Here is a 15,998-nt window from a genome sequence, read left to right on the forward strand (position 1 = left end):
GGCTCTGTTCCCAGATTCACCCCTAGCCTGTTGGATGACCTGGGACAAGTTACATTGCAGCTGTATGCCTTAGTTTCTCTAGCTGCACGGTATACTTAAAATGCTTTGTAAGAACTACTGATGAGCAATGCTGTATGAGAAGTAGGTACTGTTACCTGTTTGTATGGTGGTAGTGCCAGGAACCCATGATGCTAGGTGCTCCCCAGAACTGGATGTCAGCAGATAAACTCATATGGAATCTGATCGGTTAGCATTGTTCTATCTCTTGATAACAATAATAAAACATAGCAGATAGATAGGGCCAGGAGGCACATTAGAGGGAAAGGAGGGGTCAGGGTTAGAGCAGTAGCCTCAGACTTATGGGCCTATCTACACTACAGTCTTAAGTCGACCTAGGTTAAGTTGATTTACAGCAACCATAGTAATTACTGTGGTGACTGATACCCACACTACCCTCCTTCTGTCGGTGGTGCGTGTCCTCACCAGAAGCACTTCCACTGACTGAAGCAGCGGCTGGGGAAATGGGGGGGGAAGGCCTGAGAGGCTGTTCCCCTGGGTTTCTTGCCTCCTTGTTCCCAGCCAGGAGCGAGGGCGGAGAAGTGGGGTGGAAGCCATGTGGGGCCTCTCTCCTCCATCGGGGAAATTCAAACCCAGAGTCTGGTTGGCTGTCTTGCTCTCAGCGGGGAACTGAGAATCAAGGGGCAGTTGGGCTCCAAGCATCTGGCTCCCTTCCAGGTGTGGGGAGCCAGGACACTGGGGGGCAGCAGGCTCCCTATGGAGAATGGGGTGTAGCAGCCCGGCTTGGAACAGAGACCCAGCAGCAGCCAAGAGCCAATGTCAGTAACGCAGTTGGCAGCTGGTTTCAAGCAGAGTGCCCCAAGGGTTAGTCCTGGGACCAGTTTGTTCAATATCTTCATTAATGATCTAGAGGACGGCATGGACTGCACCCTCAGCAAGTTTGCAGATGATGCTAAACTGGGAGGAGTGGTAGATAAGCTGGAGGGTAGGGATAGAGTGCAGAGTAACCTAGACAAATTGGAGCATTGGGCCAAAAGAAATCTGATGAAGTTCAACAAGGACAAGTGCAGAGTCCTGCACTTAGGATGGAAGAATCCCATGTACTGCTACAGGGATTGAGTGGCTAGGCAGCAGTTCTGCAGAAAAGGACCTAGGGGTTACAGTGGATGAGAAGCTGGCTATGAGTCAACAGTGTGCCCTTGTTGCCAAGAAGGCTAACGGCATTTTGGGTTGTATAAGTAGGAGCATTGCCAGCAGATCGGGGGCCATGATAATTCCCCTCTGTTTGGTATTGGTGAGGCCTCATCTGGAGATTATTAGAGGTAAATATGCCCATGGCCTGTGATGGGATGTTAGATGGGATGGGATCTGAGTTACTACAGAGAATTCTTTCCTGGGTGCTGGCTGGTGAGTCTTACCCACATGCTCAGGGTTTAGCTGATTGCCATATTTGGGGTCAGGAAGGAATTTTTCTCCAGGGCAGATTGGCAGAGGCCCAGGAGGATTTTTGCCTTCCTCTGCAGTGTGGGGCACGGGTCATTTGCTGGAGGATTCTCTGCACCTTGAGGTCTTTAAACCACGATTTGAGGACTTCGATAACTCAGACATAGGTTAGGGGTTTGTTACAGGAGTGGATGGGTGAGATTCTGTGGCCTGCATTGTGCAGGAGGTCAGACTAGATGATCATAATGGTCTCTTCTGACCTTAAAGTCTATGAGTCCAGTTTTGGGCCCCACACTACAAGAAGGATGTGGAAAAATTGGAAAGAGTCCAGCAGAGGGCAACAAAAATGATTAGGGGGGTGGAGCACGTGACATATGCGGAGAGGCTGGGGGAACTGGGATTATTTAGTCTACAGAAGAGAAGAATGAGGGGGGATTTGAAAGCAGCCTTCAACTACCTGAAAGGGGGTTCCAAGGAGGATGGATCTAGACTGTTCTCAGTGGTACCTGATGACAGAACAAGGAGTAATGGTCTCAAGTTGCAGTGGGGGAGGTTTGGGTTGGATATTAGGAAAAACTTTTTCACTGGGAGAGTGGGGAAGCACTGGAACAGGTTACTTGGGGTGCGGGGGTAGGGGGTGGAATCTCCATTTTTAGAGGTTTTTAAGGTCAGGCTTGACAAAGCCCTGGTTGGGCTGATTCAGTTGGGGATTGGTCCTGCTTTGAGCAGGGGGTTGGACTAGATGACCTCCTGAGATCCCTTCCAACCTTGATATTCTATGATTCTATGTATAGACTTTGGGTATTAGGCCGTACTTCCCTGACGACAAGGGCGAACACATTGACTCTAGCCATTGGGCTGTATTGCCCTCAGGCTAAGAGCTGGCAGGAGGACTTAACCGTGGCACCCTTGCCCCACCCCAAAGAGGGATGGGGTGTACTTGCCCTGCAACACCAAGGAAAACTCACCTGCTGTTGTGGTCTTTTAAAACCTCCAAACCTTGAGCAGGTTTGCTGGAGCTTCCTGGCCATTCAGGCAGCCCTAGTCTATCACTGACTCTGAGCAGCTCCTTGGGGCAACTTTTGGCAGACCTGTATGTGGGAGGGATGGGGCAATGGGGAGGCCACTCCAGTGTTGTTCCCCTCTAATGGACGGGGAATAGTTGAGATGCAGGGGCATCTATGGGAAACATTACAAGCACCATTGCCCAAGGCCATTGCTTAGCCCCAGAGCCTTAAAACTGGATGTATTCAGAAAGGCCTTAATTTTGTTGTAGACAAAACGATAAATGTGTGGAGGGAGAGAGCTCACTATGACCAGAGCACGGGAGACGGAAAATGGCTGGGATTTCTAAAGGTGCCCTTAGGCCCATATCTAGCCCTCATTCCTATAATATCTGAGGGCCTCCCAATCTTTTTTAATGCACTGGTCCTCACAACACTCCTGTGAGGCAGGGCAGGGCTGTTTTCCCATTATACAGGTGGGGAAACTGAGGCACAGAGAGGCTAAGTGACTTGCCACAGACTGCCTGGCAGAGCAGGGAATCAAATCCAGGTTCTCTTAAGTCCTAGGCTAGTGCCCCAAACACTGGCCCATCCTCTGTCTTGGTGTCACTGTCCATGAATTCCAATGGAAATTGAGGATTCAGCTCCCTTAGGCTTTTATTTATTTATGTATGTATTTATTTATTTTTAAATCTCACCTAATGGGTTTGCTCATAATATTGGTATCTTTGGGGAGCATAAATTATATTGGTGCCAGCAGATGGCAGACTAGCATTGATTTTCTTAGGACTGTAGACCTGGGTACTGTACTTCTCATCTGACAGGAAAAGGCTATCTACTGCAGGTCTAACTTCACTCCTACACAGCACACCCCTGCCATCTCATCACTGCCATCTCTCTCTCATCTATCCCTCATTCTATGTCCAAATACCTCCGGCTGTCATCTTGCAGCCCTACCTCTGACCTCCCTCGCTGCAGGGCTGAGGGTTTGAGCATTGGCCTGCTAAACCCAGGGCTGTGTATTCAATCCTTGAGGGGGCCATTCTGTGTGACAACCCTGTAAGCCAACCCTGTGAGCCATGTCGTCAGTCATTCCTCCCTCCATCAGAGCACCATCAGACAATCGTCTCACATCTTTTTTCAGCACAGATGCCATAGCACGGCAAGCAAGGAGCCTGCTCAGATCACCGCCGCAATTATGAGCACTGTAAACACCATGCACATTATGCTGCAGTATATGCAGAACCAGAACCTGCAAAAGCAAAACCAGACGAGGAGGCGATGGCAGCGCGGTGACGAGAGTGATGAGGACATGGACACAGACTTCTCTCAAAGCACAGGCCTTGACAATGTGGACATCATGGTGTTAATGGGGCAGGTTCATGCTGTGGAACGCCAATTCTGGGCCCAGGAAACAAGCACAGACTGGTGGGACCGCAGAGTGTTGCAGTCTGGGATGATTCCCAGTGGCTGCAAAACTTTTGCATGCGTAAGGGCACTTTCATGGAACTTTGTGTCTTGCTTTCCCCCGCCCTGAAGTGCAAGAATACCAAGATGAGAGCAGCCCTCACAGTTGAGAAGCGAGTGGCGATAGCCCTGTGGAAGCTTGCAATGCCGGACAGCTCCCGGTCAGTCGGGCATCAATTTGGAGTGGGCAAATCTACTGTGGGAGCTGCTGTGATCCAAGTAGCCAGCACAATCAAAGAGCTGCAGATATCAAGGGTAGTGACTCTGGGAAATGTGCAGGTCATAGTAGATGGCTTTGCTGCAATGGGATTCCCTAACTGTGGTGGGGCGATAGACAGAACACATATCCCTATCTTGACAGCGGAGCACCAAGCCAGCGAGTACATAAACCGAAAGGGGTACTTTTCAATCCTGCTGCAAGCACCGGTGGATCACAAGGGACATTTCACCAACATCAACGTGGGATGGCCGGGAAAGGGACACGATACTCACATCTTCAGGAACTCTGGTCTGTTTCAAAAGCTGCAGCAAGGGACTTTCTTCCTAGACCAGAAAATAACTGTTGGGGATGTTGAAATGCCTATAGTCATCCTTGGGGATCCAGTCTATCCCTTAATGCCATGGCTCATGAAGCCATACACAGACAGCCTGGACAGTAGTCAGGAGCTGTTCAAATATAGGCTGAACAAGGGCAGAATGGTGATAGAATGTGCATTTGCACGTTTAAAAGCATGCTGGTGCAGTTTACTGACTTGGTTAGACCTCAACAAAACCAATATTCCCATTGTTGTTACTGCTTGCTGTGTGCTCCACAATATCTGTGAGAGTAAGGGGGAGACGTTTATGATGCGGTGGGAGGTTCAGGCAATTTGCCTGGCCACTGATTACATGCAGCCCCACATCAGGGTGCTTAGAATTGCACAGCAGGGCATGCTGCACATTAGAGAAGCTTTGAAAACCAGTTTCATGACTGGCCAGGCCATGGTGTGAAAGTTCTATTTGTTTCTCCTTGATGACCCTAACCCCCCTTGTTCAGTCTACTTCCCTGTAAGCTAACCACTTTCCCCTCCCCCCTTCGATCACCACTTGCAGAGGCAATAAAGTTATTGTTGCTTCACGTTCATGCATTCTTTATTAATTCATCACACAAATAGGGGGATAACTGCCAAGGTAGCCTGGGAGGGCTGGGGGAGGAGGGAAGCACCAGGTGGAGTGGGGGAGGAGGGAAGGACAAGGCCACACTGTACTTTAAAACTTATTGAATGCCAGCTTCCTGTTGCTTGGGCATTCTCAACTGGGGTGGAGTGGTTGGGTGCCTGGAGGCCCCCCCACTGCGTTCTTGGGCATCTGGGTGAGGAGGCTATGGAACTTGGGGAGGAAGGCAGCTGGTTACACAGGGGCTGTAGCAGCAGTGTGTGCTCCTGCTGCCTTTCCTGAACCTCAGCCATATACCAGAGCATATTAGTTTGTTCCTCAAGTAGCCTCAACATTGCCTCTTGCCTTCTGTCATCAAGCTCACACCACCTATCATGTTCAGCCCGCCACTTATTATCTTCAACCCTCCACCTGTCCTCGCGTTCATATTGTGCTTTCCTAGAATCTGACATTGTCTACCTCCACGCATTCTGCTGGCCTCTTTCAGCATGGGAGGACAGCATGAGCTCAGAGAACGTTTCATCAGAAGTGTGTTTTTTTCCGCCTCCTAATCTTCGCTACCTCTGGGAAGGAGAAGATAGTGTGAACGTTGAAACATTTGCAGCTGATGGAGGAAAAAAAGGAAGAGTGGTAGTTAAAAAGACACATTTTAGAGAACAAAGGGTACACTTTTTCACTGTAAACCTTGCTGTTAACATTACATAGCACATGTGCTTTCGGTACAAGGTCACATTTTGCCTCTTATTGAGGATATGCCAGTTTGGTGTGAGAGATCTTTCATGCAGGGCCGGGCAACAGAATTTGGCTTGCAGGCTGCCATGGTAAGCCATAGTCGCTTGGCTTCTTTAACCTTCATAACATGTGGGAATGATTTCAAACAGCAGCGCCCTCATTTCCCATACCGAGCAGTTGTTGAGTTGGACATTTAAAATGGGTTGGCCATTTAAAAGGAGGAGGGGCTGCAGTTTTCAGGTTAACATGCAGCACAAACCAAACTAACCTCCCCCCCCACACACACACAAACATACAATTCTCTGGGATGATCGCTTCACCCCTCCCTGCACCGCATGGCTAACAGCAGGGAACATTTCTGTTCAGCCACAGGCAAACAGCCCAGCAGGATTGGGCACCTCTGAATGTCCCCTTAATAAAATCACCCTATTTCAACCAGGTGTCCAGGAATGATATCAGTCTCCTGAGGCTAACACAGAGAGATAATGAACGGATGCTGTTCGAATGCCAGCAAACACAGGGACCATATGCTGCCATGCTTTGTTATGCAATGATTCCAGACTACATGCTACTGGCCCAGCGTGGTAAAGTGTCCTACCATGGAGGACAGAATAAGCCTGCCCTCCCCAGAAACCTTTTGCAAAGGCTTTGGGAGTACATCCAGAAGAGCTTTATGGAGATGTCCCTGGAGGATTTCCGCTCCATCCTCAGACATGCTAACAGACTTTTCCAGTAGCTGTACTGGCCGTGAATGCCAGGGCAAATTAATCATTAAACATGCTTACTTTTAAACCATGTATAATATTCACAAAGGTACACTCACAAGAGGTCCCTTCTCTGCCTGGCAGGACTGGGAGGCAGCCTTGGGTGGGTTCAGGGGGTACTAACTCCAGGTCCAGGGTGAGAAACAGTTCCTGGCTGTCAGGGAAAATGGTTTCTCTACTTCCTTGCTGTGAGCTATCTTCAACCTCCTCCACATCATCTTCCTCATCCCCAAAATCCGCATTCCTGTCGTGTGAGAATCCATTGATGGAGTCTACACACAGGGGTGGGCTAGTTGTAGGGGTGCCCCCTAGCATGGCATGCAGCTCATCATAGAAGCAGCATGTCTGGGGCTCTGACCTGGAGCAGCCGTTTGCCTCTCTGTTTTTTTGGTAGGCTTGCCTCATCTGTTTAAGTTTCATTCGGCACTGCTGCGGGTCCCTGTTACAGCCTCTCTCCTTCATGCCCTTGGAGATTTTTTCAAATGTTTGGGCATTTCGTCTTTTGGAATGGAGTTCTGATAGCACAGATTCGTCTCCCCATACAGTGATCAGATCCCGTATCTCCTGTTTGGTCCATGCTGAGGCTCTTTTGTGATTCTGGGACTCCATCATGGTCACCTCTGCTGATGAGATCTGCACTCACCTGCAGATCGCCACACTGGCCAAACAGGAAATAAGATTCAAAAGTTCGTGGGCCTTTTCCTGTCTACCTGGCCAGTGCATCGGAGTTGAGAGCACTGTCCAGAGCGGTCACAATGGAGCACTCTGGGATAGCTCCCGGAAGCCAATACCATCGAATTGAGACCACACTACCCCAAATTCGACCCAGCAAGGTCAATTTCAGTGCTAATCCCCTAGTCTGGGGAGGAGTACCAAAATCGATTTTAACAGCCCTTTAAATAGAAAATAATGGCTTCGTTGTGTGGATGGATGCAGGGTTAAATGATCTAATGTTGCTAAATTTGTAGTGTAGACCAGGGCTGGGACAGCAGGGACAAAGCTGAGTCCAGGTGAATCAGAGACCCCAGCAGAGTGTGGGGAACCACAGCCAGGGCGGGACAGCTGCCAACCAGGGCTGTCTTGTCCAGAGGTGCAAAAGGCCCGGGACAAGGGTAAAACAGACTTGAGATACCTGCCTGTCATAGAGAAGCCTTTTTGGAAGGTGGCCCTGGACTTAGTGAAGGATGGATGGTAGGGGAAGGCCTCCCCCAATGGAGAATCAGTGATGGAATATGTACTGACTTTCTGAGAAAAGCTCGCTGAGCTCATGGGTGTGGCCAGAAAGAACCTACCCAGGGCCTAAGGGAGGCAGACGGTCTGGTACGACTGCTCAGCCTATGGCACCAGGGACCAGGTGAGGGTTCTCATCCTGGTGAGGAAGAATAAGCTGCAAGTTGCCTGGCAGAGGCTCTTCAAGGTCATCAGGCAGCTGAATGAGGGGAACAAGGTGGTGGAACTGCCCAACCAGGCTCACAGCCACTGAGGGTACCAGGTCATTATGATGGAGCCGTACTGTGACAGAGAGAAGCTGGTACTGGTTGTGTGGGGCCAGTGGGAGAAGGGGGAAGATCCCCAGGGGGGTCTCTTCCCTCAGACAGGAGCAAGTCCCATGCTGGAATCAATTCCCCTCTCTGACTAGCTAACCCCTGCCCAGCAAGCAGAGATTCATACCAACAGCTGTTTTCCAAACAGCTTGGGCTCAATAAATGAGCTGTCCACTGGATGGAGATGGGAACCGGCCCTCCCATGCAGGTGTTCCCCATTCAGAGAAACTGGGAACACAGCCCAGGCCCTGGAGAAAGAGATCAGAGACATGTTGGCTTTATGGCTGATCCAGCCATTCACCAGCTCCAGAGCCTCTTCTGTGGTGCTGGTCCCCAGGAAAGATGGGTCGATCTGATTCTGTGTGACCTATTGGAAGCTCAATGCCATCACCATGTCTGAGGCCTGCCCCATGCCTAGGCCTGATGAAATCCTTGACAAGTTGTGGGGGCCTCAGTACCCCACGACCAGGGATCTCACCAAAGGCTTCTGGCAGGTGCCTTTGGATCCAGACGCCAGGTTGAAACCTGTTTTTGTCACCCCTTTGGGGCTGTACAAATCCCTGGTCCTACGTTTTGGCCTCAAGCAAGGGCGGCTCCAGGCCCCAGCAAGCCAAGCACTTCGGTGGACCTCCCGCAGGCGTGCCTGCGGAGGGTCCGCTGGTCCCGCGGCTTCAGCAGCGTGCCTGCGGGAGGTCCACCAAAGCCACGGGACCAACGGACCTTCCACAGGCAAGCCGCCGAAGGCGGCCTGCCTGCCGTGCTTGGGGCGGCAAAATGCCTAGAGCTGCCCCTGGCCTCAAGGAGGTGCTGGTCACCTGCCAGCACCAAGGGGATCATTTACTGAGGGGGATGGAGAGTTTTACCCTAATGGACATTGATTATATTTGTGTCATTAGCCAGACCTGGGAGGACCATGTGTCATAGATAAAGAGGGATCTGGGTTGCATCCAGGATGCAGGACTGACTATAAAAGCTGGCAAGTGCAAGGTGGGGATGGCAGAGGTGTCATACTTGGACCACAAGGTGGGGAGAGGCTGCCTAAAGGCAGATTCGGCCAAGGTGGAGGCAATCAGAGATTGGCCTGCTCCCCAGACTACAGGCCCATGCCTTTACTAGGATGGCGAGGCGCTACTGGAGGTTTGTGCCCCACTTTGACTCTGTGTCAGCTCCGATCACTGAGCTATGCAAGAAGGGTGAGCCAGGCAAGCTGGTCTGGATGAGGCAGTGCCAGAGGGCTCTCTGCACGCTGAAGGAGGATCTGGTCAAGGGCCTGGTGCTGGGAAACCCAGACTTTGACAAGCCCTTTATGGTGTTCACTGATGCCTCACACACAGGGCTGGGTGTGGCGCCAATGCACACTGCTGCAGGGAGAGAAACACTCTATCATGTACCAGAGCAGGAAGTTGCTGCCCTGGGAGCAGAGCTATAAGGCCATAGAGAAGGAATGCCTGGCCCTGGGGTGGGATCTTAAAAGGCACCTGCCGGATCTATTTGGACGCCACTTCACTGTGTGCACTGACCACTTGCCCTGCCGTGGCTGCACCAGATGCAAGGATCCAATGTCAAGCTTCTGAGGTGGACTCCGTCCCTCCAGGAGCATGAGATGGAGGTGGTCCATGTTAAAGGGAGTGCAAATGTTATAGCTGATGCTTTGTCCCGGAGAGGGGGACCCGAACTTCCCCAGGCCATTGGCTAAAGTGACTCCATTCAGTTCAGTCTCAAAAGGAGGAGAGATGTGATGAAGTAGAGATTTTCCCTTATTATATTGTACGTGAGTCTTACTCTTGAGCCTGTGTGAGTTTTACTGTTTTGCATGAATACATATGCTATGACCAGTGCTCTTCGTAACCTGAGACATAGGAGGGGGATACAATTAAGTGATGACCAGGTCACTCTTTGCCAGGAAGCAAGATAAAAACCAGGAGGAGGAGCAACAGGGTGTCTGAGGTCAGGTCGCTAGAAGCTGGCAGTCTGCTTGGGGGCACTTGAAGATGGGGAGTATAGGGCTTTTGGCCCAGGACTCCCCAAGAGTCTAGGGGTCATAGTGGACCACAAGCTTAATATGAGTCAACAGTGTGATACTGTTGCAAAAAAAGCAAACGTGATTCTGGGATGCATTTACAGGTGTGTTGTAAACAAGACACGAGAAGTCATTCTTCCGCTTTACTCTGCGCTGGTTAGGCCTCAACTGGAGTATTGTGTCCAGTTCTGGGCACCGCATTTCAAGAAAGATGTGGAGAAATTGGAGAGGGTCCAGAGAACAGCAACAAGAATGATTAAAGATCTTGAGAACATGACCTATGAAGGAAGGCTGAAGGAATTGGGTTTGTTTAGTTTGGAAAAGAGAAGACTGAGAGGGGACATGATAGCAGTTTTCAGGTATCTAAAAGGGTGTCATCAGGAGGAGGGAGGAAACTTGTTCACCTTAGCCTCCAATGATAGAACAAGAAGCAATGGGCTTAAACTGCAGCAAGGGAGATTTAGGTTGGACATTAGGAAAAAATTCCTAACTGTCAGGGTAGTTAAACACTGGAATAGATTGCCTAGGGAAGTTGTGGAATCTCCATCTCTGGAGATATTTAAGAGTAGGTTAGATAAATGTCTATCAGGGATGGTCTAGACAGTATTTGGTCCTGCCATGAGGGCAGGGGACTGGACTCGATGACCTCTCGAGGTCCCTTCCAGTCCTAGAGTCTATGAGTCTATGAGTCTATAAGATGGACTTGGCTGAAAGTCACTGATTTCTGTGCTAATAAGTTCTGTCCTACATTGTGTTCCTGTCAACTAATAAACCTTCTGTTTTACACTAGCTGAGAGTCACATCTGACTGCAGAATTGGGGTGCAGGACCCTCTGGCTTCCCCAAGCTTCTCTGTAAGCTTCTTGCCCTGGCAACAGTATGCTCAGAGAGAGGAGGCTCCCCCAGAGTCCTGACTGGCTTCATATGGAGTAGTTCCAGAGCATTGCCCGCTGACTCTGTGACAGTCTCTCACTCTGGCTTAGTGGCGGTCTGCATGATTGACCAAGTCTAACACTCTCTATAAACCACCCCTAACTCTCTGTTACAGAAGAGCTCTATATCGGTAAATAGTTAAGAGATAAGGGGCCTGCAGAAATCACTCAAGAATTTGTAGCATAGTTCCTGGGTTTTGCAGGACCAGTGAAACTTCTTGTGCTCTGCAAATGGCTTCCTCCGTGTCACTCATGCTTTACATCACGATGTCAGTACATACTGAATAAGCAAACAGCATTCTTCCCAAGGAGCACCTGCACCAGAACTGGCGATGGGCCTGAACTAGAGCTCATATTCAGATCCAAGCTTTACCCTATGCTGGGCAGGTTTAGATTTGGGGTTACAATTAAGGCAAGTTACAGGGACAAGCCCAAATCAGAGTGCTGGTTCTGGATTCTACCATCCCTAAGATTCCTGGATGGGAATGGTCAGATCCAATGTCTTCTGATCTAGGCCAGTGTCTAGTCAGAAGAATAAAGAGAACAAAAGCAGGATGTACCATTTTGCTCTGGAACGTCAGGCACTCCAAGCTCCCTGCTCTTGAGGCACGGTTGGACCAGGCCCCTCCCAAGGAGTCTGTGGTGTCCCAGCCCAGAGTGCCGTCTCTGTGCAGCTGCTCTGTTGTTGTCAAATTCCCTTCCTTGGTGGCTAAAATTCCATAGGAAGCTCCATCCTCTCTCTCTCTCTGAGCCTCTTGTTTTATGTGCAGAGCAGAAGTAGCCTCTCTCTGGTTACCCAAGAAGGTACACCTGGGGGTATATGTAAAGCAGAGGGGGCTAAGATGGGGTGGGAAATGGAGTTATCCATCGAGCAACCTCCATTGTAACAACATATTCAGCTGGGAACAAATAAGATCCCAAACTGTATGGGGAATTGCTACACAGACCAAGCTTTTCCTAGCTTTGCTCCCCAATTGTGCATTCAGCCCCAAACTATGTTAAAGCTCAACTAAACAGTTATTGTAAATAAACATATAACAACCCCCTGGGTCCCAAATTGTTAACAGAGCATATAGGTAGACTCACAAGTTACAAACTCTCCCAACAATATTCTGATCTACTGAAAAACTATTTTCCTGTTGAACTGCTCTGAATGTGCCATAATCCAGTTGACACCTCATGGGTTTGGTTTTCAAATCAGACATCTAGCGAGCAACTGCCATGGAGATTTCATACCAGGAAGGCAGTATGTTTACTGCAAGCTACTCATAAAGTTACAGGGCCAGATCCTAAACTGGTGTAAATTAGTATAACTCTATTAGCTTCAGTAGAGATGTGTCCATTTACACTAATTGGGGCTCGTGCCCAAAGATAAAAACCTAAAGCATAATTATGTAGCAACTCTAAAATATCTACACTTATGTGGCTATTTGCATGGCCACATCTAATAAAGAGAGCCTGGAGTGCTGGTCCTGGTGCAAGATCTGAGGCTTGAACCAGAGACTGTGAACCAAAATCAGACCCATGTATTAAAGCAGATGCTTTCAAGTTCACTGTCCAGTACATGAACTTGGCAAAGTTGTTGCTAGTGTACTAGGCCCTAGATATTTATGTAAATATATTCTAGCTAGTACAGATACACCCCAATCTAATACAAGATAAGATGGTTTGACAAAATAATGAATAGGGATGTTTTGTCTAAGAAATCAGGAACAAGGGGTGGTAACAAACAGATGTCATGAGATACATAAGGTGGTATGGAAGTTGTATGTTAGTTGTTTGTTTTAGTCTATAAACATAGGGATACTTCGCCTTAATTCTTTGTTTGGGCGAAGGAGCAGCAGAGAGTCCAGCTGATGACTGAGACATTCCTTGCCACAGGGAAGGGAGCCAGCATGCTAGGACCGTGTCTTGACACTAATAAACCTTGCTGAGTGCCTATGTCACTGAACCGTGCCTGTAGTCTTTCTTTATAAGTAACTGTGACATTGCACTCCATTTGTTTTATGGAAATATGCTTATGAATCTGAATATGATGTAACTGGAATATGCTTTATGCAAAAGGTCTCTTGTAAGGTATCATAAAAAAGGTTATTAAGTACTGAATATATTCCTCTTATTTGTATGCATGTATCCTTCTTGTATCTGAAGCTAGACATATGAAGTATAACTCTGAGGTCCTATTGTAATTATGCAAAGTGTGGACCATTAATGATGGTATAGAATCTTGATGGCTCCCATTAACTAAGACAATTGGTTGTAAATGCAAGCCTTCCTGTGTACGTGTGGGCCAACCCAGGAAGAATGGAGACTAGGGGTGGGTCTTACAGTGTCACATGATACTGGAATCCATCTTAATCCTTGTACTTTTCCACTGATGAGGTGGGGCTGGGGACAGGCACAGAGGAAAGATTCCCGCCTTATGCCAAAGCTATAAAAGGGGGTGGAGCAGGACGAAAGGGGCTGCCAATCATAAGAAAATCCTTGCTTACCACCTGAGATGTCTCTTGGAACTAACAAGGACTGTACCAGGGGAAAGGAAGGAGTCTAGTCTGTGAAAGAAGCTTATTGGAACATCTCTGAGGGTGAGATATTACCTGAAATCAGTTTCTTAATGTATTAGGCTTAGATTTGAGTGTTTTTGCTTTATTTTGCTTGGTGACTTACTTTGTTCTGTCTGTTATTCCTTGAAACCACTTAAAATCCTACTTTTTATACTTTATAAAATACTTTTGTTTATTAATTAACCCAGGGTAAATTATTAATACCTCGGGAGGGGCAAACACACCTGTGCATATCTCTGTCAGTGTTAGAGGGCTGACAATTTATGAATTTACCCTGTAGAATCAAAGAAAATCAGGGTTGGGAGGGACCTCAGGAGGTCATCTAGTCCAACTCCCCGCTCAAAGCAGGACCAACACCAACTAAATCATCCCAGCCAGGGCTTTGTCAAGCCTGACCTTAAAAACCTCCAAGGAAGGAGATTCCACCACCTCCCTAGGTAACCAATTCCAATGTTTCACCACCCTCCTAGTGAATAAGTTTTTCCTAATATCCATCCTCAACCTCTCTCACTGCAACTTGAGACCATAACTCCTTGTTCTGTCATCTGCTACCACTGAGAACAGTCTAGATCCATCCTCTTTGGAACCCCCTTTCAGGTAGTTGAAAGCAGCAATCAAATCCCCCCTCATTCTTCTCTTCTGCAGACTAAACAATCCCAGTTTCCTCAGCCCCTTCGCATATGTCATGTGCTCCAGCTCCCTACTCATTTTGTTACCCTCCGCTGGACTCTTTCCAATTTTTCCACATCTTTCTTGTAGTGTGGGGCCCAAAGCTGGACACAGTACTCCAGATGAGGCCTCACCAATGTTGAATAGAGAGGAATGATCATGCCTCTCATCAGAGTAAAGCAGATCTATTTGGGGTTCAGGCTCCCAGAAAGGCTGAACACTGTGTGCTGGAAAAGTGTCTGTTAACTGAGGAACTCCTGGGCTGAGTGAATCTCAGTTTCAATGAACTGCAGCGAGGTGTGGCCCAACCTCTGGGTCTATGCTGGAGCTGACTGGAATGTCTAACTTAGCAAGACAGGAGTGGAGGGGCACTGTTCTTTCAGGAGGGTTGTTCTCAGTAGTATCCCAGCTCATCAAGTGACAGTCTTGAGGGGAGTCTCTGGGACCAAACCCGTCACAGCAACATCAAGGTCTGATGAATTAACATGCTGCACTATCTATTAATAGCACTAAAGCTTCAAGGATAGAAGCATTGGGCAGCCCAAACTGCATTACCAAAGCAATAATGTTCCAGTCTTCAGCACTTATCAACACTGGGTAGTACTATTGAGGTATGCTAAACTAGCTGTCTGAGCAGAGCTGGGACAGCACACCGAAAGAACACATGCACACACTAGCCAAACTGACAAAACTGTGTGATCACACTGTATGCAGGGCATGGCATAGAGCAACCAGGATTGGATTCAGACCAGGCATCTAGCAGCGAAAGGCAGTGTGGCTCATTTCTCCAAGATATGTTGTTTCCCTCCCTGAATATTTGTTTTCCTAAGTTTGATCTCACATGAGACCACTCCACACCTTGACTAAAGGGTCTTGGATTTTTTCTCGGTGTTTATTGATAATCAAGAGGGCACTTTTGTAGCCATGTTTTGGATTAATTACACGTGTCACTAGTGTGAGATTAATTCAAATGTCAAAAAACCTATGGTTCAAGGGACAGAATCAAGATTGTGGTACCAAGAGAGGCCATTTTTTAAAAAAACATAGGCAGATATTTATAGCTACATTCTGCTCTTATAAGGTGACTTGAAAAAAATCCAGTAACCCGTAGTTATAGGCTTAGCCCTTCAAACGGCAAGGGGCACTCAGAACGTACTAGCATTTACATTTATCTTTCCTTACAGCTCCCCCAGAGGACAGATAACCAGCTCCTTCCTGACTCCAATCCTGATCAAATGAAGTCAATGGAAGTTTGGCCACTGATTTCAATAGCAGCAAAATCAGGTACCCAGAATGCAGCTATGGCCCTGTACTATTGACACAGAACTCCACAGCAGCAACGAGCGGCCTAGGAAGGGGGGGCAGCTTTTTTAACATATTGCACAGTTTCACAAAGTTTTCTATGATTTCTGTCACAAGGTCAGAAAATCATAGTAATTAAACAGGACACCAGTAAAGTTATCGGCACAGGGGGATAAATGTTATCAGGATGCTCAGATCTAATCTGCAGTCACTCGGTAAATACTTCATTCTAGTCTAATTTTGTAATTAAGCGGTTTAGGAGGAGTCTGAGTGTGGAATCTTACATTCAAACAACTTGCATGGAGGTTTATGGCTCCTGGAATGGATAAGTTCACGTATAGCTGATTTATGTCCAATTCAGAGTCATCTCACAGCAAAGGGAGAG

This window comes from Gopherus evgoodei, chromosome 9 (assembly GCF_007399415.2).
Source record: "Gopherus evgoodei ecotype Sinaloan lineage chromosome 9, rGopEvg1_v1.p, whole genome shotgun sequence".
Lineage (NCBI taxonomy): Eukaryota > Metazoa > Chordata > Testudines > Testudinidae > Gopherus > Gopherus evgoodei.